This window comes from Lissotriton vulgaris, unplaced genomic scaffold, assembly GCF_964263255.1.
Source record: "Lissotriton vulgaris unplaced genomic scaffold, aLisVul1.2 SCAFFOLD_3873, whole genome shotgun sequence".
Lineage (NCBI taxonomy): Eukaryota > Metazoa > Chordata > Amphibia > Caudata > Salamandridae > Lissotriton > Lissotriton vulgaris.
In genome coordinates, this window is record NW_028243894.1 from 67,501 (window position 1) to 91,406 (window position 23,906).

General features: G+C 48.7%; 1 long non-coding RNA gene across 1 annotated transcript in view; it reads left to right on the forward strand.

Annotated features, from left to right (window-relative positions):
- Nucleotides 1-23,906, forward strand: part of LOC147668208 (uncharacterized) — a 56,500-nt gene that overhangs the window by 21,894 nt on the left and 10,700 nt on the right. The window contains exon 2 of the long non-coding RNA XR_015304145.1: nt 13,855-13,899. This is a non-coding gene — a long non-coding RNA (uncharacterized LOC147668208). The remainder of the gene's footprint in view (nt 1-13,854; nt 13,900-23,906) is intronic.

Consider the following 23,906-nt stretch of genomic DNA (forward strand, 5'->3'; position numbering starts at 1 on the left):
ATACTTCTCCATGCAGCTTTTTCCAGGCCCTTCTCTTCAGGCAGAGTTTCTTCTTGGCGTCAACAGGATCGGATTTACAAGGAGCAGGGCTCCTACTTTTATACAGCATTTTCTTTGTTCTTACAGGCCAGGGGGGCCTCTGCATAACTTCTTTCAGTCTCTGAGCACTTTGTTGGGTGTACTCTGGTGTCTTCTTTCAGTGCGAGGGGCAGGCACATCAGACGCTCCACAGGAGGTCGAGCCAGTATTGTAAGGACAGGGGCAGCCAGGAGTACCTTGTTGACAGTGCTTCTCCCTCCCTGGGCCAGGTGTCGGCTGAGTCATCAGTCACTCCCCAGGGGCGGAGCCAGCATTGTGATGGCAGAGCACAGCCCTATTCAGAGTCCACGGGCACTCCCACCTCCCACTAAGGTGTAATCCTGGCATTCACCACCTGTCATCCCCCAGCCCTGTCACTCACATATCCCAGACAGTCAGATACACATCCAAGCAGAGGCGGGCTGAAATGGTTAGGCAAGCAAATGCTAACACGAACTTTCTAAAAGTAGCATTTGCAAACACAGGATATTAAAATAAACTTTACTAAAAGAAGTATATTATTCTGAGTTCAGGCATATTAAACTTGACTTTCTACCATGTTCCCTGGGCCTGCTGGGATTATAGAGTGTAATAATTCCAGCAGCCCATCTCGGCCTAAGAGAACAGGTAGCCTTACAATAGTGAAATACGAATTTGGCAGTAATTCACTATAAGGACATGCCATACACATCAGGGCTTGTCCTACCTTACACTTACAGTGCACCCTGCCCTTGGGCCTACCATAGTGGTGACTAATATGAAGTAAAGGGAAGGTTTAGGGGCTGGCAAGTGTGTGCATGACAGTACCAGACTGCACACATTTTAAAAAGGCTGCTTCTGTGGGTGGCGCAACCAGCGCTGCAGGCCCACTAGCAGTATTGGTATTTACAAGCCCTGGCACTCCTGGTGCACTTTACTGGGGACTGACAGTAAATCCAATGAGCCAATCATGGAGATCAATTACAGGTACACTTTATATTGGGAGCACTTGCACTGCTGCACGGATTGGCTGTGGCGCAGTGCCCTGAGCAGCTAACACCAGCAAAACATCTGAGGCACATCAGCAAAAAGTGGAAGGGAGACTCACGCCAAGGTGCCAGGTCTAACGCACACACAGGGGGGGGGCTGCCCTCTAAGCAGTCGATACTGCAGCTGTCAATCACCGGTGTGGCACCATGGAGGCCGGGTTCAATAGTCCGGATGTGCCGGCGTAGAGTGCAGTCATGTGACGTCAGGAGGAACTAGGCAGAAGCGGCGGGGGCATCTGAGAGAGTACAGGCGAGACTTGAGTCTCTCTCATGCCATGGCCGGGCCACAAGAGGGGGCATGAATGAACTTGTGCAATGGGCATATGGCAGCTGGCGCTCGCAAAATAGACTGCCGCGAATTGTGTGATCCAGATTCGATAGACCCCACCGGCCTTCTTGGGAGCTTGCAGCATTTCAGTTATGGCAACATTATTTATAAATATGGCAGAGCTCGCATGCAGTCTTGGCTAAACTCCAAATAGCATGTGAAGCTGTTTTTTACCAATTATAATCCCTTGAATAACAAATGAAAGGACACCACACAAGGGATATATCAAATATATATGTATTTATTTCTAACACAACCCCTCTGCACTCTTTGAGGTTAGAGGTAAAAGTACATCACAAGTTACTTAATTAGCATAGGATAAGTTGCACAATTTACAGTAATGCCCTAGAGGCCTCACAAACCATATACTAAAATAGGGGTATAAGAACCACGATAAATAGTGAGCAGGCCTAGGGCCTAGAGAATCGCTGGGGCTACACTAGACAACCAAAGGATAGGAGGTAGGAGACCAACGGGAGACACATCCAGTGTCTAAACAATCGCGAGTTGCCATTGACAAATGGGAACGTAAAAGTTACAAAGTTACAGTTTTAGGGCACTTCCGGATGGACTACGACAAAACCCCTTTAGACTAGGACACTTCAAGAGTCAAGACCCACGGGAGCACCGGAGTACTCGTGTTACCTCACCCAGGGAAGCCGGGTGCATAGGTGCTTTTTGATGTCTAGTTTTGTCAATGTTTTATATGGAAATCTGCAAAGAAGTGCTGCAGGCTACCAGAGGAAAAGTGTCCAGGTGGATCGAGAAACTGAAGAACCTGAAAGCAGAGAGGGCAGAGTCTGGGTCACTAGCCAGTGACCCGGAAGGAACCAGAAAGGAACCAGGCATTGTAGAGGAGATTTCAGGTGAAGAGGTGAAGCTTGTCTCTGCAGCCACGAGGACCAGGAGGTGTTGACGATGACCAGGAGCTGGATTCGAACTGTCCCACAAAAAGTCTAGTTGACTGCGGCATCGGTATCCAGATTGGACACAACAAGCTTTGGCAAACGCAACCCATGCAGGAAGTGAATATTGGCTTCGAGTCAGACCAGCACGGTCTTGGGCGCTTCTCCTTTGGAGGAAAGCTGGAGCAAGCCTGCAGCAACCAGGCCAGTGTTGTAAATTCAATAGAAAGTCTTCAGAGGGCAAACTAGCCAGCGGGCTAGCAACTGGAAAGACGTGTCAAGCTGAAATGCAGGAGCAGCCCCACGTGACACTCGTAAAGGGGTGAGTTTGGAGCAAACTGTGATCTGGTCTGGGGCTTTTCGTACCCCAATGCACAACTTCAAGTTACCTCAGGAGTCAATGCAGTTAGCAAAATGCAGGATGTCCAGGGTGTCCGGTCCCACATCTCTCGTGTCAACCACTGGTCTCAGCTTTACTGTGGATGTGGATCTGAGTCAGGGAAGTCTGGAAGTCCAGTTCCTGTGTCGCTGAGTCTTCGGATTCTGGCAGGAGCGTCGACAAAGCAGACCGGCAAGTTCCTGGTGGTGCCTGTTTGCACAGGGTGGTCACTCTTTGACCACAAGGGAGATGTCTTCAGTCTTCTCGTCGAAATAGAACGTCGAAGGTCCAAGAGTTCTGTATCAGTTTCATTCCAGGATAATCTAAAGTCCTGGGGACACAGCTCCTATCTTTATACTAAACTAAAGGGCTGGATTACCTGCTAGGTCCCTCCTATGGGTGGACCTGGGAAGGGGGTGGTTACACCCCTTTCCCTTTGTCCAGTTTTGCGTCAGAGCAGTGCTGGAGTGCCCCAGCAACTGGTTTGAACCGGGCTATGCATGGAGCACCTTGTGTGCCCCCGGCAATGTCTGGAAAAGCATCTTTCCATTCAACCCACCCTGCCCCAATACACTACAGGCTGTCTCGGGAGGTGCTAGCACCTCCCTCGACAGGAAACCTATTGTCCAGGCTCTTTGCTGGAGTTTCTCCCAGCAGCAGGAGGTTACTCGTGTCTATGGAAGCAGCATCCAATTTGTGATGCTGAGGCTCTGTTTAACTTTAATCGGGTAAAGCAGTAACTACACGTCTTCTCCCTCTAGAAGGGTGGAATGCTACCCCCGCCGCCAGGACTGGCGGGGGGGGGGGTAGTATTCCAAAGTGTTTGTCACCTTACACATGTTTTGATAAAGCCAAACTAAAGTTAGCATTAACCGCGAGGATTATAATGCACTTAAGAGCATATGGTATGGCTATATAATAGAACAGATCTAAGGAGATGGTTCCGAAAGCTGCAGAGGGGCTCAGCTCTTGCTATGGCACCCTCACACAAAACCAACACTCTGCCCCCAGGATTGTTAAGGCCTGCCATAGGAGTGACTTATAGGTTACTATGTGTCTATATATAAGGTAGATATAGATTTACTATATCTAAGTAAGGGGTGATTACACCACCTTACCCAAGCTGAGTGATCAGCCTGTGGTGTCAGTTTGGAGGGCCAGCCAGGGCTGGCATAATACATGCTGCAGCCCCTGGTAGGCCTTGGATACACCTATGCCCTGGGTACCTATGGTACACTATACAGGGGCTCACAAATGTGACCCAATACCCAATCTGGTATGTACCTAAAATACATGGTATCAATTTAGAGAGAGAACAGCTGGGCTGTGGGTCTGATTAGCAGGCCCACAGCCACACTAAAGTCGAAAAACCAGAAAATCACAGCAAAAGTGGGGGTGACCATAGGAAGCAGACCCTACTCCTACAATGTTCATGCCTCAAGGACACAGCGCCCAGAAGTCAGTCAGTAGTGCCTCTGAGGGGGTCATGTTTACGCCTCAGGGACACAGCGCCCAGAAGTCCATCAGTAGCGCCTCTGAGGGTCAGTGTTCATGCCTCAGGGACACAGCACCCAGAAGTCCGTGAGTAGCGCCTCTTAGGGTGTCATGTTGATGCCTCAGGGACACAGCGCCCAGAAGTCTGTCAGTAGCGCCTCCGAGTGTCATGTTCATGCCCCAGAGACACAGCGCCCAGAAGTCTTTCTATAGCCTTGCTGTGTCTCATGTTGTCCCCTTCTTTAAAGAGGCCACTTCGTGGTCTCTCCCAGCTGCATCTATTGAGCTAATGAATCCTTGCACCCCCACCCCCCTAGAGAGCGATGAGCTGATGTATCCTTGCACCCCACCCCCCTAGAGAGCGATGAGCTGATGTGTCCTTGCACCCCTCAGAGTGCTATGAGCTGATGTGTCCTTGCACCCCTCAGAGTGCTATGAGCTGATGTGTCCTTGCGCCCCCCCTAGTGTTCTGACATGAAGTATCCTTGCACAGCCCCCCCCCCCGAGTGCTAGCATTGAACTGCCCTTTCTGACTCCTTCCTCTGTGTCTGGGCCTCGTGTGCCAAGTCCTGATGTGGCCTGTGCATGCAGGGAACGCAGGCCTGTGGCTTTGACATGCTTTCAGCTGTTCTTAAAGAGAATCTCCATTCTTGTGCTTGAATAGACCACGAATGCGGTCAAACTGAGCCAGAGAGCGTCTCGAACCGGAACAGAAAGGAGTCCCGGGCACAACACTCAGCGTGGCCACATTAGAGAATTGGCTGAAAATGTGGCCCACGTTAGCAAAGTGGGCAGTTCTGACTTGGTAAGGACAGCTGTAGAAGTGCTCTGGCAGGGATGGAAGACAGCTTGGCTTTGAGCTTGCTGCAGGTAACATCGCAATGACCTGTCCCCAGCCCTCAGACACTGCCCCCACACTGACCTGTCCCCATCCCTTTTGCACTGCCTGGTCGCAGTGACCTGTCCCCAGCCCTCCGGCACTGCCTGGTCGCCCTGTGGGCCAGTCCGACACAGACACATGAGAAACAAACCAGGTGCTTTCTTTAATGGTCGTTTGCCATCAAAGCTTCTAACCTTTGTAAAAAGAGCGAGACGGCAGCAGAGCCCCGTAAGCAATCCCAAACTTTGCCTAACTTTATTGATTTCCAGAGAAGGAACCTGGAACCAGCTGGAACAGTGCACTCCTGTCTAGAGATCTCCCATAAACCTGTGGGTCTGAGAGGGGAGCTTTCTATGGCCCTGATTACACTCAAAACCTTGATAGTTGCACTATCTGTGATACCAAAATATTGATGGCAACTCATTTGTGCAATGAACCATGCACTCCTGCATGTGTCCCAAGTGGATTTCGGCAGAGTTTGCAGGATGAAAAATGGCCGATAAATCATTTGATCAGTGGTGATGCTAAAGGAGGCAGTTGAGACCCATGCCCAGCTCTGTCAAGACTCTAACTGGGTTCCACCACCAAACACATTGAATATATCAAGGGGCAACAACACTGAAAAAACAAGCAATGGTAAATGCATTAGGTTTCGCCTGGGGGGGGGAAATAATACGTTCAGAGGTGGTGGAGCAGAGTAATGAGTGCAGAGAGAATGGTCTGAGTCCTCTCTGTGCAAGAATGAAGGTTAAGTGTCGAGCGCAGAGAATGGTGTGAGTACTCTGTGCAAGAATGAAGGTTGAGAGGTGCAGAGAGAATGGTGTGAGTCCACTCTGTGCAAGAATGAAGGTTGACTGCAGAGAGCATGGTGTGAGTCCTCTCTGTGCAAGAATGAAGGTTGAGTGCAGAGAGCATGGTGTGAGTCCTCTCTGTGCAAGAATGAAGGTTGAGTGCAGAGAGAATGGTGTGAGTCCTCTCTGTGCAAGAATGAAGGTTGACTGCAGAGAGCATGGTGTGAGTCCTCTCTGTGCAAGAATGAAGGTTGAGAGGTGCAGAGAGAATGGTGTGAGTCCTCTCTGTGCAAGAATGAAGGTTGACTGCAGAGAGCATGGTGTGAGTCCTCTCTGTGCAAGAATGAAGGTTGACTGCAGAGAGCATGGTGTGAGTCCTCTCTGTGCAAGAATGAAGGTTGAGTGCAGAGAGAATGGTGTGAGTCCTCTCTGTGCAAGAATGAAGGTTGAGTGCAGAGAGCATGGTGTGAGTCCTCTCTGTGCAAGAATGAAGGTTGAGTGCAGAGGGACTCTCCTTTCAGCTGACGTGCAGCGAGTGCAGCTCCCTTACCCTCATCTTCCTGTTGCCGAGACCCACGCCTCGCGGCCCCCGCTCCGCGGGTGCCGCTCGAAGGCCAGGTTACTTGGCAGTCTTGTGTTGCTGGACCAACCCCCGAGTGCATAGGAGCACCAACGCGGCTTTGTTGAGCCAGCATCTGCTTCAGAGGGCGTGAGGCGGGACTGCGAGGACCAGCAGGCAGCGCGGCGCTGATCGGCCGCAGCTGGTCCTCTTCCCGCCCCTTCACCTGTCCCTCCCATATATTTTGCCGCAGCAACGCGCACGCGGGACGCGCGCGGGGCGACTACCGGGGCGAAGACCGGGCCGTTTAAGGACGGCCCTGGCCCAGAACTCTTGTGTCTTCGCCCTTGATAACCATGACGTCCAAGATGTCGACCATACGCAACAGAACCCGAAGTTGCGTGAAAAAAGCTACGGCGGTAGCTCAGGTGACTGGACCTATTGATCTTTTTATTTCACGCGTACATGAGACTATTGACCAAAGTATTGTTTTATTGGAAAAAAGAGTCTCTATGGACCTTGCAAACGCTAGGCGCTCATCCTTGGGCCCTTTGGCAAAGGTTAAATCTCCTGCTTTGCAGACTTTGAATAATTGCTCCTTACCCATAACCATGCCTACTAACAGTGTTCCGACTGTACCGAATACTGTTGATTTATCGGTTGCCCCATCAGACTCGGATCCGTCTTTTGAAGACCTGGAGGTTACACCAGATCTAGAAACCTGTCAGTCACCTGACAAAGCGGAGCCGAGTCTGAGTGGGTCTAACGATGCGGAAACAGCTCCTGTACCCATTGTTCCCCGGGGAAGGGCTCCTAACCTCCCCAAGGTTAAATCGAAGGGCAAAAGCAAAGTAAAAGCACCAGCTAGGAATCACAATTTGATTTCCCCCACTCCACAAATGACATCAGGTATTCCGTGCTGGGTGCAAAATATGGTAATAGATTTAAAACTAGACCTTGAAGCCACTTTAGCAGCACAAATCAAGCCTTTCATTTCTAAAGTGGATAGGCTTACTTCTTTAATACACTCCAAATGGCCACAAAAAAGCAGGGACAAGGGCCTGTACAGCCACAAGGGACCACAGAATCAGCCCCTGAATGTTTATCGAGCATCCAGCCCCCTAAAGATGTATCACATAAGGTTCAAGGTATTGCAGCCCCTGGGAACCCAGTTATATCCCTTGCGTCGCAAACAGGGAACAATTCCGTTCAACCAATAACTGTACTGATTTCAAAGGAGAATGCTCCTGTTCAGGCGAATCAACACCCTGTTGTTGCTAATATTGCCACCTCCACTATTCAAGCCAAAGAAATAGCAGGGAAACCCAATCCAACCTCTGCACCTCTTCCTATAATTAAACCAGAAGGGCCTAAGCAGGCACGTTTCAGGTCCATTAATTTACCACCAGAGGTTTCCCCTTTTGTTGTTGTGTTGACAGCTGTTCCCCCATTGAAGGAGGGAGTAAAAGAATCGTTTACCGAGCTCAGAAATAAATGTGCTCAATGGCTCCATCTACATAAACCCCTACCTAACAACATGAACGGTGAAATTCTTACCGTGCGTAGAGGGGACTGGGTGGGCAGAAGCAAGAAAACAATAGTAGGGGACGTAATAACTGTTAATTTTAGGGATGTAGGGGCAGCAAGCTATATATGTAATGCACCCAATAGTGGTCCTGCGACCCAAATCAACCCACTTCCTTTGTCTTATTTTCTATCAAAGCCCGCACGACCTAACCCTCCCTGTTCCACTTTTCAAAGTAACAGTGGACCCGGGTATTTTCCACAGCAAGCCGCCAAACCTTGGCTGCAACCACCTTATCCGCCCCCTTTTTTTCCACATTATGTTAATTTACAACAGCAGCTATCAAATGCCCCACCTTTTCCTATGCATCAAGTTAAAGCCCACTGGCAACACCCTTTTCATTTCCCGCCACCTTTATCTCAGTCTGCTTACCAATGGCAGCAATCTTTTCAGCCACCACAATTAGATAAACTTCCGTGGCAACAAACGTGGCAGGACCCGCCCCACTCCCAAGACCCCATGTCCTCACAATTCGCCCACCCAAATAGATATGCCGTGCTAGATGAGGTAGACTGACTCAGCCCTCCAGAAGCACTGGATCTAAACAATCCTAAGCACTTTCTTGATTTGGTGTGTTCTTCTTCCTCTGTCACGCCCCTAGCCGTACTTCACGAATCTACTATATTGTCACCACTAATACCTCCCCAGTACATAGGTAATCGGGGTAGCTCTGATATATGTATAACTATTGCCAGCCCCAGCCTAAGTCCAGTTACCATCTCTCGGGAAGAGGGTCCTGCCTTATTACCACCAGCAAATCAGTCGGAGTTATCTGTTGTTGGTAATCTTGGCAAACCAGCAGGAATTTCTCTTATTTCCTGGAACATCGCTGGTCTTACCAGTAAATTAGGTACACCCTTTTGGACCAGCTTTTTGGGTGAGGGATTTGATCTAATTCTATTACAGGAAACTTGGTGTCCAGACCCTATTAATATCGAAGGGTATGCATCTTTCTGTCTTAGAGCAACTAAATCCAGCTCGGGTAGGGCTACGGGGGGCCTTTTATTGCTAGTGTCAACCAAGCTGTGTGACTGTACGGTCAAATATAGTACGACCGTGGGGACACACAGCCAAGTTATAAGGGTGGAGTGTAGGAAGAATATTGATTTAGTCATTGTTAATTTCTATAACAATATTTTTGATGCCACCAGGGGGGATATTTTACTGCCTCTAGAAAGGGAAATCATTAAGGCCCTTGATATCTCGAAAAGAAAGGCTGAGGTAGTTTGGGCTGGTGATTTTAACTTGCAGCCCTGCCATCTGTCTAATGGGAACATCTGTGGCTTCGACGCAGCATTAAATAGCCATTGGGGAGACCAGGGGGGGAGGGAGGATTCTCCCCACTTCCAACACTGCAGTTATGGCTCCACTTTAAATAATATGCTAGTCACGCTAGACATGACCCTGTTAAACTGCAATGTTAACAATCGGGCAATAATATGCCCTACATTTACAGGCAGAGATGCAGGTTCATTTATAGATCATATTTTGCTGTCTAGCAGTGGAGACTATACTGATTTGTATGTGAATGAAGAAAGTCTCAGTGACCATAATAGCTTACGTGTTACTCTCTTGGGGCATGGTACCTCATTAGTTCCAGGTGGTAAATGTACAACCAACATAGTGCCTACTAGACCAAAGGGCCTAAGGGTCAAATGGACTGGTTTAAATTCTAAAGCCAAGCAGAAGGAGGTCGTTACTCAATGCAAGAATCAAATTAGTTATTGTTTGGATGATGACAGTGATTCTGGCTGCTTAATAGATTATTTTGTATCTATGAATAGTATTATAGATGGTATTTTTACTAAGACCCCGTCAGCCAATAGTGGTCCAAAGCAGGGGTGGTTCGATAAGACATGCATAGTCGCCCTCCGCGACCTAAAGAATGCGTTAGGCACTAAACCACGTGTTAAGACGGATATACAATACCTCAGGGCCAGTTATAAAACAGCTATTAATAAAAGGAAAAGGGTATTACAGTCTGAGGCGTGGGATAAGCTGAGGGAGGCTGCTGAGACCAAAAATAGTAAACTCTATTGGGAAACAATTAATAGCCCGTTTCTCAATAAAGAAAATGTTCCAGAACTGACCTCACATGTGGCATGTAGCGACTGGGTTAATCATTTTTCCAAAATATTTAATCCTGAAGGGTCAACCTCTGAGTCATCACCACCAGATATAAACCCATGGTTGCCCCTTTCGATGGCTATAACACTAGAAGAATGCCAGGAAGCAATTTCATTAAGTAAAGGAGGCAAGGCCCCTGGCCCCGATGGGGTCCCGCTGGATTTATACAAAGATGAAACAGCATTATGGGCTCCCATTTTGACGAGGATTTTTAATTGTGCGGCTGAAAGCGAATTTCCTTCTACTTGGGGTCAATCGATCATCATTCCTTTACATAAGAAAGGTAACAAGTCAGAGGCCTCTAATTATCGTCCAATTTCATTACTGGACGCCTCTGTAAAGGTGATGAGTATGATTTTGCTGAAGAGGCTAGAAGACTGGGCAACTGATTTTAACATCTTAACTAGAGTCCAATATGGCTTTCGCAAAGGCCTGGGCACACTGGACCAATGCGTAAATCTGGACCTTTTAATCAGTAAATATACTGTGGCTAAAAGTGGCAACCTCTTTTTATGTTTTGCTGATCTGAGCAGCGCTTTCGATTTGGTTAACCATAACATTCTCTGGGAGGTTCTGCTTGATGCAGGGGCACCAAGGGAAATAGTGTATTTTTTAGCTAGACTGTACGAAAAACTTTCATGTAAAGTCCGCTATGGCACCCTTGGTGAATGTACCCCGTTCTTTAGAGTGTCTCGGGGCATACGTCAGGGTTGTGTTTTAGCCCCGCTTTTATTTTCCCTTTTTATTAATGGTGTTGACCGATCCCTGACCGACATCCCAGCAGATGCCCCCCTGATTGGTGGTAAACCTGTTCCGCTGTTACTTTATGCGGATGATGCTGTTCTTCTATCTCGAACACAGTTGGGCCTACAGCGCCTAATTGATAATTTCATGCAGTTCATTCAAGCTAGGCGGCTTCGTGTGAATAAAACTAAGACATATGTAATGTCATGTGGTCAGGCAGCCAAGCAGGTAAAGCATACTTTTTTCTTAGACAAGGAAAAGTTGACCTCTGTTAAGTCCTTTTGTTATCTGGGAATAACATATAATAATAGTGGGTCCTGGAACGCGGAATTTGATGCCGTAAAAATAAAAATGCTACGGTCCACTAGTAGCATATTTCGTTTTGCCTCTAAACTTGGCTCACGAAGTATCTTAGATATGATGAACATATACAATGTATGTTGTGTCTCCTCTGCTCTGTATGGGGCAGGGGTGTGGGGTCACTGTGAGGGTATTTCCCTGCAGAAGGAGGAAAACAAGTTCTTAAGGAGGTTGTTATGTGTTCCCCCTTCTGCCTCCATCCAGTTGATCCATGAAGAAGTTGGGATCGAGTACATTTCTGACTTAGCAGCAGTTCGGCCACTCTTACTGTGGCGTTCTATTTGGGCTAAGCCAGAGACTCGATTCACTCAGGATATTATCCTTGATTGTATAGGTTTGGATCACTCCTCACGTGTATTATGGTTAAGATACATTCATCGCTGGTATCTACTTCTTTTTAACATTAATGTGTTCCGTGAGCCTGAAAAGGTTGTCTCCATTTCAAAAAAAGAAATTAAGATAACGTTCCTTAATTTTCGTAAGGCTGAGCGAGACAAAGCCGTTGGCAATCTTGTTACTATGAAATTTTATAAAGATTTAAATCTAGCTCCTGGACTACAATCCTATCTTGTATTTGTGACTCGCCCTTCTCACCAGTATGTTTTAACACGGGTCAGATTGGGCATTGTACACCACTTGGTTGCTTTTCCAAACACAAAAACTAGTTCAAACATACCCTGTCCGTGTGATAGCACCTCCCGGCAGAGTAGTTGCCATTTCTTACTTTTTTGTAAATTTTATCAGTTTTTCAGGTTAAAATACCTCAAACCAATTTTTATCAAATATAACATTTGTACCACACAAACAGCATTGATATTTTTATCTTCATTAGAGAACGAGGAGATTTGTTTCTTCTTGGCTACTTTTATTTTAAAATGTACAGCTGCCAGGAAAAGTATTGTATTATAATGTTGTTTACTTACCTGTCTGTACTTATGCTATACAGCTGCCAGGATCTGTTTATGATGATATTACTGTTAACACTCCTGTCTGTATATATATGCTCTTATTATTTTTAAATTTTATATCAATTTCTGTAATTAAGGTATTTATGTAGAGGTCCACAGTATTGAATGATTACTTAACAATTTTAATGTACAGTTCCCAGGAAAAGGCCTAGTGAGTAACTCCTACTGATCCCCAGCTAGTCTATGTAAGAATGTTTCGTATTTTGACCTATAGAGGCATGATCACTTTCCACTTGCTGCACTTTAGCCTTTTGTCTTTTTAGGAAAGATTATATGGTGATTTTAATATTTCAATTATGTATTTCTGCTTGTATGATTTGTATGTACAAATCGAATAAAAGCTTTTGAACTTGAACTTGAACTTGAGTGCAGAGAGAATGGTGTGAGTCCTCTCTGTGCAAGAATGAAGGTTGACTGCAGAGAGCATGGTGTGAGTCCTCTCTGTGCAAGAATGAAGGTTGAGTGCAGAGAGCATGGTGTGAGTCCTCTCTGTGCAAGAATGAAGGTTAAGTGTCAAGCGCAGAGAATGGTGTGAGTACTCAGTGCAAGAATGAAGGTTGAGAGGTGCAGAGAGAATGGTCTGAGTCCTCTCTGTGCAAGAATGAAGGTTGAGTGCAGAGAGCATGGTGTGAGTCCTCTCTGTGCAAGAATGAAGGTTGAGTGCAGAGAGAATGGTGTGAGTCCGCTCTGTACAAGAATGAAGGTTGAGCGCAGAGAGAATGGTGTGAGTCCTCTCTGTGCAAGAATGAAGGTTGATAAGGGTCGAGTGCAGAGAGAATGCTGTGAGTACTCTGTCCAAGAATGAAGGTTGATAAGTGTCTGAGGCAGAGAGAATGCTGTGAGTACTCTGTCCAAGAATGAAGGTTGATAAGTGTCTGAGGCAGAGAGAATGGTGTGAGTACTTTCTGTGCAAGAATGAAGGTTGATAAGTGTTGAGTGCAGAGAATGGTGTGAGTACTTTCTGTGCAAGAATAAAGGTTGATAAGTGCCTGAGTGCAGGGTGAAAGTGCTTCATTGCATTGGGATTGATGTGAGTTTGGTGCTGAATGAAAACTGAGTACAGGATGAGAGATGTAGCCCTGTCTAAGGTAAGATGTGTGTGAGTTACTTCCTGTCTGCTTTCAAAGAGAGGGGTAGGGACATACCCGAGTTTGCGGACAGTTGAAATGAAGCAGATGGAACTTTACCCCTTCCAAGATCAGCGTTTCGACCATAGCTGCGATCATGTAGAAACTATTTCATAGATTGAAATATGGAGTGAAAGTGCGTTGCAGTGTTCACCGGGGGTAAAGGCCAGTCTTCCAGAGAAGAGGCATTATGTGCTCAGTTTCCATAAGGGAGCCCACCAGGGTCTGCTTAAAAGGGTCCCCCGTGTGAATATATGTAGAGATTGAACCTATGTGAAATCTTCAAGTAGACTACACAAGATACCCAAAGATTTACAAAAAGAGGGGTTGAGATATAGGAACCGCCTCCTTCACTCCTAGTGATTTCACAACAGGGCAAAATGTGTGACTATCCTGTAGGAATGCAATTACAATTCAAAGTAACTAATGTGTAGTCTATTAACTAATCCATATCTGCTACTGCTGGTAGAACTATTAACGTTTCTCTTCTTTTTAATGCAGGTGGAATCAACAACGCCTTTACTCTCAACTGGAGCAACAACACAGGCAAGTTTTCGCTTATTGTGTAAGTTTTCGCTTATTGTGGAAGTTTTCGCTTATTGTTCTAATTATTTAAACCTAAGACTCTTCTAAAAGAACCCTCTGAATACGAACCATGAGTGCTATTTGGGGTCTGAGCAACGGAAACAAAGTTTCGAAAAACTGAGTAGTGTCTTTATATATTTTGAAGTTTGCTCCCAGAGCTGTACTTGCGTCACTGGAACTGTCTTGACTAATCTTTCAACTCTGCAAAGAAGCTGCTGGTGCAAGGACAGCTCGTGAATCTTCTAGCTCAGAACTCCTTTGAAAGCAGCTGAGAGGACTACCAACGGTTTAACAAAACAAATTCACTAAACTACAGTTTCTCTGGAGGAAACGCGGACTGAGCACCAAGCACTGCTGCAACAGTAATGGTCTGGCTGTGTCGGGGGCTCTGGCTGTGTCGGGGGGGCTATGGGGGGCTCTGGCTGTGTCGGGGGGGCTCTGGCTGTGTCGGGGGGGGGCTCTGGCTGTGTCGGGGGGGGGGCTGTGGCTGTGTCGGGGGGGCTCTGGCTGTGTCGGGGGGCTCTGGCTGTGTCGGGGGGGCTCTGGCTGTGTCGGAGGGGGCTCTGGCTGTGTCGGGGGGGCTCTGGCTGTGTCGGGGGGGCTCTGGCTGTGTCGGGGGGGCTCTGGCTGTGTCGTGGGGGGCTCTGGCTGTGTCAGAGGGGGCTCTGGCTGTGTCGGGGGCGGCTCTGGCTGTGTCGGGGGCGGCTCTGGCTGTGTCGGGGGCGGCTCTGGCTGTGTCGGGGGCGGCTCTGGCTGTGTCGGGGGCGGCTCTGGCTGTGTCGGGGGCGGCTCTGGCTGTGTCGGGGGCGGCTCTGGCTGTGTCGGGGGCAGCTGGCTGTGTCGGGGGGCCTCTGGCTGTGTCGGGGGGGGCCTCTGGCTGTGTCGGGGGGGGGGGCCTCTGGCTGTGTCGGGGGGGGGGGCCTCTGGCTGTGTCGGGGGGGCCTCTGGCTGTATCAGGGGGGGCTCTGGCTGTGTCGGGGGGGTCTGGCTGTGTCCAGCGTTGGCATAGTACATTGTTGGAAATGCATAGAGCTGGAAGTGCACAGGGCTGACGGTGTAGAAGGCACGGTGCAGTTCCTCTGCAGTGACAGGTTTCATTTGCTATGCTCACCAAAAGAGGACTTGAATGTTTGAGGAATGTTGCTCTAGAGTGTAGTGATGAAGGTCCACTCAGGAAGGTTGTATTTCAGGATGCTTTATTCATAAAGATAACAGGTTGTGAGGTACAGGACATCATGAAGATTTGTGGTAGATCAGAGCCCCACCAGGAGCTGCCTGTCAGCTGCTCAGCCCATGACCATCTGTCGCTCTGCTCCCTCAGTCCCAATATCCCGAGGCATCATCAGACTCCAACATGCCAATGAGTCAGAGCTCCGGCACTGGCAGAGCAGGGCTGGTAAAGCACCTTACAGTATAATATGCAGGATACTACATAGAGCCTATGACTTTTTCACAAATTTACCTTAAAGTTGTGTTTCAAAATGCACTCTTCGACTTGATTTTTTAGGTCTCGTGGTGAACTGCGCACATGCGCAGTTGAGCTCGCGAGATTTTATGTTTACAGAGTACTTTCACTAGCGAGGTTAAGCCCCGCCCCTCTTTTCCATGGGCTGGCGTCACTATTCATGCTAAACGGTGGCCAGCCATTGGAAAAGAGGTATTAGTGATATACTCTTTTCTCTTTTGAAGCCGTCCCACTTGGACTGGCTTCCTTGACTTATGTGTGTTATCATCTTTATGGGTCCAAACAGATGGCCCCATAAAGAAGACAAACCTTTTATGGCAGCCGTCCAAGTGGAACGGTTCTAAAAGAGAAAACTCGGCATTGTGATGAGCGCACTTTGGGTATAATCCTGGCACGCATGCTTTACTTTTAACATTAAAAGTAAAGCGCTGGTGCCACGATTATACCAAAAGTAAAGAAACAGAAAAAACATCTATTTCTTTACTTTTAGTATAATAGCGGCATCCGCGCTTTAATTTTAATGTTAAAAGTGAAAATCGGGTGCCGGCTGCCTGGCGAGCGTTTACCCTGACTGATACGGCTTGTTTTTAAGTCTCTACTGCTGATAAATGCACATCACACTATGCGCAGAGTGCAGTATGGTGGGTGCAGTATGGTTTAAAGCACCATAGCACCCATGCAAGCAGCAGAACACAAAAACACAAGAACTGGGGGCAGATAGAGGGTCCTGCCACCAGGACGTCCCCACCCTAGCCCCGCCATTGCGTGTGTGTCTGAGCCGTAACCATATACTGTTGTGAGCCGTTTCACAACCAAGTGTGCGGATGTTATTAGGCAATGCAACAACACTCGCCACCCTCCCAACCCAGGCTGCAAACAGATTTCCAGCTGAGCCCCTCAACTACTAACCCACTTCCTGCCCCCCCTCTCTGGCCCTGAGGGTGTATCCGGGGCAACTGAACCGCGTTCAGTGCAGTTCTGTCGGGGCACCTTAGTCTGAACACAAGCACAGCTGCCCATCAGAGGAACCTAAAGGACATTGGGGTGGGGTGATAGGGCAGCCCACAGATCTGGGGGCGGTTGGCTTTCTCCAACACCCCTGCCTATCAATCTGGGATTCAACCCCTTAGCTCCAGACGTCGGTCAGGTCAGACATTTGTCGCTCATTCCGAACGCGCAAGTCTACCCCCAAAGTAACACAAGTCTGGTGGGTGTAATAATAATAATGGGGATATTTTATGTAGTGACACTACATGCACAATTGCCTGTGTGTGCTTCACTAGGACGCGTTGTTAATGCTCAACTGAATGTTGTAAGTTGTATCAAATACTGGAATGGTGACCGGCTCAGACGTGACACGGGGTGCAGTCAGTAGATCTGTGCAACAAGTACGCGACCGACCCTGCTATCTGTTCGGCGTGTGGTTTTGTACAGTAATTTAACAGGGAACCCAGCCTGCAGTACGGTATTTAACAGGAACGCATTTCTTTATTGGGTTTACCTATTGGAACGCTTCGCGAAATATTGTGATAATCTAAGCGCTTCAAAGTATGAACCGTGATTAACGTTTACAACCAGTATAACAAGTTTGCAGGAGCCAATGTGCAGTGACTCCGGAACGGGAAATTACCTTTATTTTGCGGGTTAATTTTACTCCCAACTACGCATGGCTTACTCTGTTAAAATATCTCAAAGCGGGCCATAAATACAATTGCATATGAAACAGAAGCCTTCCCTGATACTGGAGAGAAACGACAAAATTCACACATACAATAGAAAGGGATGGGGGTCGAGAGAGCAGGAGAGAGAATGAGACATGGTAGAGATAAAATCCAGGGAAGAGAGAGTTCATGCAGAGAGACAGTATATAAGAGAGGGAGGGAGAGAGCGAGAGACTCAGAAAGAGGGCACAAAGGTAGTGAAAAGAAAAGAGGGAACATTAGAAAGAAAATAAGAGGAGCGTGTCAAAGGAAGGTGAAGCACAGGAGAATGACGGGGACACTGATAGAGAGGCAGACAGATAGAGTAAGTGAGAAGAATAGAGAGAGAAAGAACTAGTGCTTTTAATCATTAAGCAATGTTTATCTGTCCAGAAAAAACTTTTTAGTGTGTTTTTTTATACTTGTATGGTGCAGTTCTGTTATACTTTCGTGCTTTTAAGCAATTGTACAATCAGAATAAATTTTTAACTTTGGGCCCTCTGATGATATGGAGGTGTAAGAAGAGCTGAAATAGTAACGTCACTGCCACTGTTGGGGAGTTACAGTAGAAGAATCATGGAGTTGGAGGGGGAACTTTCTACCCATGAGGCTATAGGGTTTGGAGGGGGCAAACATCAGAAAACCACCTGATGCCAGCTAAGAACTGTCTAGCCACCACCGTTGCCTCCAGGGCGCGGGAACCTCCCCTGACGTCAGCGTGCACCGCCTCTCGTGGAGCGCGCGCACCGGACGTCACGTGAGTCGCGCCGCCGGCCGCTTTAAAGAAGCAAGCGGCGCGAACATGAGGCACTTTTCCATGGGGTGGTGGCGGAGCGGTTGTGAGGAGTGCAGGTAAGGAGGAGGGGCTGCTGGGGATTGTGGGGCTCGTGGCTGTGGGAGCGCGGGGCAGACTGTGACCTTTTGTTTAAGTATTGTTAATCAGAGCCCGTGAAGGGGCTCTGATTAACAGCAATACTTAAACAAAAGGTCACAGTGGGCAGTCAGGGGCGCGGGGCCGCAGGGTCACAACGGCTGGGGAAACGAGTGGAACAGAAGGCAAAAAGGGCACAAAACCAAGGAAAAAAACGAGTGGAACAGAGGGCAGAAAGGCACAAAAAAACCAGTGGAACAGAGGGCAGAAGGGCACAAAAAATTAGGGAAAAACGAGTGGAACAGAAGGCAAAAGGGGCACAAAAACGAGTAGCACAGAGGGCAGACGGGCACAAAAAACTAATGGCACAGAGGCAAAATCCGGAATACAGAAATATAGGGGCAGCTAAGAACAGAAGGCAGAACGGGCAGAGACACGGGCAGCGGGGGGTACAGAAGGAAAGACCGGGCAGAGAGCAAGGGTACAGCGAGGGGAACAGAGGGAAGAAAAAATGGCATGGACCACGTACAGGCAGCGGGGAAGACGGACAACAGCAGTCAGACACAACAATGAAAATACAGGCAATACAATAAATTTGCAAACTGCCCTTAAGACCCTTATTGTGGCGTTGTATGTGTGAAAATGCACCATCTTTTCACTTTTTAAAGAAAACGTTTTGAGTGCCATTTGGCGCCGCAGACACGCGCGGTTTGGTTACTGGCGCACATAGCAATGGTTGCAGAGCACAGAGACCCTCCACTGCCGCACACAGTACCAGGACTGAGATAACGAGTAAAGGCGTGACTGATGGTGGATTAAAGATGCATATGTAGAAACCATACTATCAAGCCCTGGTATTAATCACGGGCCACAAGCTTCAAAGAAAAACGTTTGATGCCAGCACTTGTTCGTTTACAAACTAAGCACTCTTTATTTTCCCAAGTAAAAATGAACCTGATGGCAGAAGTGATGAAAGAGGTAGCCGAATGGATGAAGAACAGCCGCCTGAAACTGAACTCGGACAAGACGGAAGTCCTCATCCTGGGATCCTTACCCTCCGCCTGGGACGATTCCTGGTGGCCCCCCCCCCCTGGGCAGCGCACCCAAACCAACAGACCACGCACGTAACCTGGGCTTCATCCTGGACTCCTCCCTCTCCATGACCAGACAAGTCAACGCCGTCTCCTCGTCGTGCTTCAACATCCTGCGCATGCTACGTAAGATCTTCCGGTGGATCCCCACCGAGACCAGGAAGACGGTCACCCAGGCCCTCGTCACCAGCCGTCTGGACTACGGCAACTCCCTCTACGCCGGAACCACCGCCAAGCTCCAGAAGAGACTTCAGCGGATCCAGAACGCCTCATCCTGGACATCCCCCGTCGCACCCACATCTCCGGACACCTGAGAGACCTGCACTGGCTCCCGGTCAACAAGAGAATCACCTTCCGACTCCTCACCCACGCACACAAAGCCCTACACAACCAAGGCCCGGGATACCACAACAGCCGCCTCAACTTCTACGCTCCCAAACGCCAGCTTCGATCGACCGGCCACGCCCTCGCCGCCGTCCCCCGCATCCGAAGAGCCACCACAGGAGGTCGGTCCTTCTCCTACCTCGCCGCCAAGACATGGAACTCCCTCCCGACCCACCTCCGCCTGACCCAGGACCACCTCGCCTTCAGGAAGCAACTCAAGACCTGGCTGTTCGAGCAGTAGCGGACCCCCCCTCCCTAGCGCCTTGAGACCCTTTGGGTGAGTAGTGCGCTATATAAATGCTGTGATTGATTGATTGATTGATTGAAGTGGGCAAGATCTTTAAGGGGAGAGGAGTTGGCCTAACGGCTGGGGCACTCGGTTTAAGAACTTGAAGTGGACTAGTCTGTCTGCCATTGAGTGAAACCTTCTTAGTGACAGTGCAGCAGTAGCGCCATGTGTCCTCATCTAATACCATGCCTAAGTCGGTCTGCCACGCCAGCCGTGCCTTAGAGTGTGGGTACCGTGTAATTGTCTGTGTGAGCTCGTACAGACTGGACAGCAGCCCCCTAGGTGATGCGGTTTTGATTACATGTGTAAGCTCAGGGACCTCAGGGGGTTCCGTTATGTCCCCACCCAGCAAGTCACCCAAAGCGCTGCGCACCCTATGGAACTGAAATCGCGTCTGTAGCGGAGGCTCCTCGCTGGTGCCCAGCACCTGCTCCCACGTCTTAACCACTCCGTCAGCGAACAAGTCTCCAGCTGTGTTTACGTTCAGTTTATGCAAAGCTTCAATCACTCCCTTTTCCGTGAGTGGCGGTATCCATATGGCCCAGTCAACTGGCATCACAGGTGAGTACAGCAATGCCCCACCCTGCATCTGTAAGAGGCTGTGCCATGCATGATTGGTGGCTGTTATAGAGTCCAGTATGCCCGTTGTACGATCCATTGACTGGAAAATAGTGTGCTGGAGTGTGTCTGGTTGTGCAAAGATGGTCTCCATGCGAACATGAGGTATGTTTCTGTCTCCGTGTAGCCAAGTGTGTAAATGTGACGCCTGTGCCGCTCTGTAGTATGCCTCCAAGCCCGCCCATTGTGTAAGGCATAGTAAGTGTCCACCGGAGGCGAGGCTGACCGCCCGCCCAGGCTAGCTTTGTCATCAGTTGTTGCAGTCGTGTAAAAAATGATTTGGGGAGGACAATTGGTAAGGTAAGAAACAAGAACAAAAACCTAGGGAGCAAAACCATTTTCATGATAGATATGCGCCCCTTTAGGGACAGGGGAAGCTTGCTCCAATGAAGCACGTAGTCTTCTAGCTTACTAATCGCAGTGCCATAGTTGGCTATAAAGAGGATTTCCTAATCTGTGTGCAGATGTATCCCCAAATAGCAGACCGTATCCGTGGTCCACTGGAGAGGGTATTCCATTTGTGCTTGCTGCGTGAGCGGTGTAAGTGGAAAGGCGAGCGACTTGGTCCAGTTGACCTTTAGACCAGAGAGTGCCCCAAAGCGTACCACCTCCCTAAGTACTGATGATAAGTTGTTATCCGGGTCGCGGACGTACAGCAGGGTGTCATCTGCGTACATCGAAACTATAATCCTGTAGCCTGGGAAGCCTATGCCTTCGTTCCCGTGGTATTCCCGCAGAGCGCAAGCTAGCGGTACAGCCACCAGGGCATATAGGAGGGGCGAGAGGGGGCATCCCTGCCTAGTCCCTCTGCTAATAGGGAAGGGGTCCATGACCAGGTCTCCCATACGGAGCCTCGCACTCGGTTCGTGGTACAACGCTCCCAACCTTTGGAGAAATGGTTGTCCCAGGCCCATACGCTGCAGCACTACACGCATGAAGGGCCACTACAGAATCAAAGGCTTTCTCCATATCGAGAAAGACTGCCAGTGCCTTTCTATTTGGTCGAACATGTTGGATCACTTATAAACTAGGTTTCTGCCAGGGACAAACCCCGCCTGGTCCGGGGCTACCAGTCCGTTAACAAGCAGGGCCAATCGAGTGGCCAGGACCTTGGCAAATAGTTTGGTATCGACGTTCAGCAACGACAGGGGCCTGTATGAGCTGTACTCATCGTGTGGCTTTCCCGGCTTCAATATAGTAACCAAGATAGCCTCTCTCATAGATTTGTGGAAAAAGACTCTTTTTATCATAAGTTATGTCCCATCATACACCCTCTTCAGTCACGTCCCCGAGCCCATCGTGCTAAAACATGAACGCACGAGAACACGAGAACACGAACTAATCACGCGCTGATCATGCACCTCACGAAGTTGCACACGCACTCGCCCTCCCCTAAAGGCAACATTACATCTTCATGCTCAGGGCGATTCCGCGAACCAGTTTCCTCACTTAAACCGTGCATTTCTGTGGTCAAGCCAATGCCGAGAACAAGACCCCCCCATCTGTAACCATTTCCCTAAGATCAGACCGATTCCGAGAAGTAACCCCCGCTCTGTTGAACCACGACAACCAATTCCGAGAAGAAGAGCCCCCCTGAATGCTGAAACACGACAAACAGACATCCTGTCACGACTCTCTTTCTCTTATCTAAGGAACCAGCCTAGCGTTATTTCTTCACACCTTTGACTCTCTTGTGCTTCCTTATTCTGAAACATGACTCAGCCTTATTTCTTCTACCACGTGCCCCTTTTTCACGACGTTATCTCCTTTTATGATCATGACTTCTGTTTCATTGCCACATATGATCCGGGCCTACATGACTTCTGTTTTATTGCAACATATGATCCGGGCATGCATTGAAGGGAAGTTCCTTCCTCTTTTCTTGTTATAAATACTGTGTGTTCAGAATGTAAAGTTAGAGATTCTTCCGATCCTCCCTAGGTGACGGAGCTCTCCCTTAACTCGAGTTACTGAATAAAGACCCTGAATTCGAACCACCACGGACTCTGCTCTTCATACTTGAATTTATTGTTTATAGAAACTCCGTTCAAGGTAAATTACTAAAATATTTACCACAGATTGTGGCATGCTGCCCTCTACACATGTCGTCAAAGAGGGTCGACAGATGTGGTAGCAGTTGGTCCTTGAAGGCTTTGTAGAAGCCTGCCGTTAGGCCGTCGGCCCCCGGTGCGCTGCCCGATTTCATACTGGCAAGCGCGTCCAGAATCTCGTCCCTTTCTGTTGGTTGCATCGGAGTTGGCCAGTGTGGGGATGTCTATATGACTTAAATAGTCAATAATTTCCTCTTTCATATCGCCGTCCTTATAGGAATACAGATCCGAGTAGTAATTTTTTAAAAGTCTCAGCTATTTCTCTATCATATGTGGTTGGCACTCCCTTAGCAGTGTTCACCATAGGGATGTGATGGCGCCGCCATGCTCCCTTCATAAGGTTGGCCAGCACTGCGCTCGGCTGCTCCCCCTCTCCATATACCCGAGCCGTGGAGTATTTGCTCATGTGTTTGATCTCCCTGTCCGCTTCCTCATGATACTCCGCCAGTAGGGTCCTAATTTCTGCGCTCACAGCGTCATCTGCGAAACAACTCTGCGCTCCAATTCCCCTCGTTTTTTCTCAAGGTCCGCCAATCTCTTCGTGATCGCTTTAAGTATGCCCGAGTGCTTTGACATCGCGACTCCTCTAATATAGGCCTTGAAGGCCTCCCAAACTACTTGGAAGCTCTCAACCGAGCCTATATTCTGTTAAAAAAACGTGTCTATGGCCTCAGCCAGCTCTCCCCTAAACACTGGGTCCAGTAGAGAGTTAGGCGGGAATCTCCATGTAAATGGCGGTATGATTTTGCCTGGGATGTGAATTTCCATAAGTACAGGTGAGTGATCAGACAGGGTTCTGGGCAAAACCCTGCAGTCCCTCACCCGGTCCAAGAGGGAGGAGGAAGCAAGCAGGTAGTCTATCCTAGTGTAGATGTTATGATATGCAGAGTAGTGCGTGTACCCCCCCTTGTCGCAGATTCCTGGACCGCCATACATCCCCCAAGTCCAGGCAGGTGATTGCGCTCTGCAGCTCCAAAGCAGCAGCTGCAAGTCTGCGGGGAGGGCCAGTTGATCTGTCCAAAGTAGGGTTCATAGTGAGATTGAAGTCCCCCCACCCCCCACAATAGCGAACTCCTTTGGCTAAGTTGTTTGATCTTGGCAGCAAGGGTCTTGTAGAATTCTGGCGAGTCAAAATTGGGGCCATTTGTGTTGACAACTGTAGGGTCTGCGGCAGGGCCATAACATCTAGATATAACAAATCCCCCATCAGGGTCCGTTTCCAGCGTTTGGATCTGCAGTTTGGATTTCGGGTTAACCCATGTCAAAACCCCTCTGGCGCTAGTAGTGAACCCCGCAGCAGAGATGTTACCCTCCAACCCTCTGCTTCGAAGCATGTGGTTGTGTGCAGGAAGGTGCGTCACCTGAAGTAGGGCTATGTCTTATGTGCTGGCGCTGCAGGTAGCCGACGACCTTCCTGACCTTACGGTGGTCGTTCAGAC